The sequence below is a fragment of the Microcebus murinus genome, chromosome 19, assembly GCF_040939455.1.
Source record: "Microcebus murinus isolate Inina chromosome 19, M.murinus_Inina_mat1.0, whole genome shotgun sequence".
In the NCBI taxonomy this organism is placed as follows: Eukaryota; Metazoa; Chordata; class Mammalia; order Primates; family Cheirogaleidae; genus Microcebus; species Microcebus murinus.
Genome location: NC_134122.1, coordinates 14,814,596 through 14,816,582, shown reverse-complemented (window position 1 = coordinate 14,816,582; position 1,987 = coordinate 14,814,596). Strand labels below are relative to the sequence as shown.

General features: G+C 40.1%; 1 pseudogene; it reads left to right on the top strand.

Moving 5' to 3' along the window:
- The first annotated feature begins 863 nt into the window (after window positions 1–863).
- On the top strand, window positions 864–1,211 carry LOC105885329 (small ribosomal subunit protein eS26 pseudogene; annotated as a pseudogene).
- Window positions 1,212–1,987: the final 776 nt, after the last annotated feature.

Sequence of the window (1,987 nt, the reverse complement as noted above, 5' to 3'; positions counted from 1 at the left end):
AGACAGATAAGTCCATAAATTAGAATGCAACACTCTGTGGGCTAGTAAAGAGATATGAGCACAATATTGAATCCAGAGCATAAGGCCACTTATTTTGGGGAGGTTTAATCTTAACTGACATATGGCTTATATGTGCTGTTAACAGACTGTACTTAATTAATAGGCAAAAAACAAACCAAGTGAAGGAGGAGGTATGCAGTTATTTTTCCCTTTAAATCCATTCATATGATTTTGTTGTGTCCTAAATACAACCATGTTATAGATGAGTCTTTTAGTCTTTAACTTTTAGAAGCAACCAAGTGGTACATATGGAAGATTTACTTATTATTCACCACAGCAATGCAAAAATAATAAATTAGCAAAAAGTCAGAGGGAAGAGACAAGGTGAACAGAAATGTAGATGGAATCACTAATGTCCTCAACTTCATTCTAGGGAGTAAGTAGATACTTTCTGAAAGGGCTAAATCTAGACAGTGTTAAGTGTAATATTTAAAGGAATCTCTAGAAGAAATAAAATTAAGTAACAAAAATTGGGAGTTGGAGAGGACGGGAGAGTGTAAATGGCGATAAATTTCTCATTTTCATAGTAGGGAGTCAATAGATTCTTTATAAATTAAGAAATGGATGCAAGGATATATATATATATTTTTATTTATTTATTTATTTTTTTTTTTTACAAAGTAGGTAAAGGCTTCTATGGAATGGGATTCGGCAGCAGTACCCAACTTTTTTTGGCACCAGGGACTGGTCTCATGGAAGACAATTCTTCCATGGATTGGCAGAGGATGGTATTTTGGAATGATTCAAGTGCATTACAATTATTGTGCAGTCACACCTCTATGCTAGGCATCCACACTTCCAACATGACAAAGAAAAGAAGGAACAACGGCAGTGCCAAAAAGGGTTGTGGCCATGTGCAGCCTATTCACTGCACGAACTCTGCCCAATGCGTGCCTAACGACAAGGCCATAAAGAAGTTCCTCATTCCGAACATAGTGGAGGCCGCAGCTGTCAGGGACAATTCTGAAGCAAGTGTCTTCGATGCCTATGTGCTTCCCAAGCTGTACATGAAGCTTCATTACTGTGTGAGTTGTGCCATTCACAGCAAGGTAGTCATGAATCGTTCTCGGGAAGCCCGCAAGGACCGTACACCCCCACCCAGATTTAGACCTGCGGGTGCTGCCCCAAGACCTCCACCAAAGCCTTTGTAAGGAGTTGAGTCCTTGAGGACTGAAGAAAAACTATCCATTGGAAAAAAATAAAATAGAAATTATACTTAATATAGCATGTTGAATATGTCTGTGCCAGATAGAGTGGAAGTTTGTGTTATACCAGGTGTTCAAGTGTGAATTGTCACATAATGTTTTCCTTTGACAGAAAGCTAATCCGTGTGAATTAAACTTTAACTCTTGCAGTCTTAAAAAAAAAAAAAAAAAAACCTCTCTGCTAATGATAATCTGTGTTTGCAGCCGCTCCCCAGTGCTAGCATCACCGCCTCAGCTCCACTCCAGATCATCAGGCATTAGATTCTACAAGGAGCTCACAGCCTAGGTCCCTTCCACGCATAATTTAGGGCGGGGTTCATGCTCCATACGAGAATCTAATGCCACCCCTGATCTGACAGGAGATGGAGCTCAGGCAGAGTGATGGGAAGGATGAGGAATGGCTGTAAATACGGATGAAGCTTCGCTTACTGCCACTCACCTCCTGCTGTGTGGCCTGGCTCCTAATAGGCCTAAGACTGGCCCTGGTCCCCAGCCCAGAAGTGGGGACCTCAGGATTAGAGGATGAAGATGAGGCGAAAAAATGACAATATTCCATTTTATATTTTTATGCACCGTTTGAATTTATATCATGTGCATGCATTTCTCTTATAAATTAAAATTTTAAAGTAAATTGCCTGTAAGAAATAGATTTCAATCGTTTCTTAAACCATACCGAGCAATTTCAGAGAAGTCTGCAATCCCTAAAGGCAACTCAAGGTGGC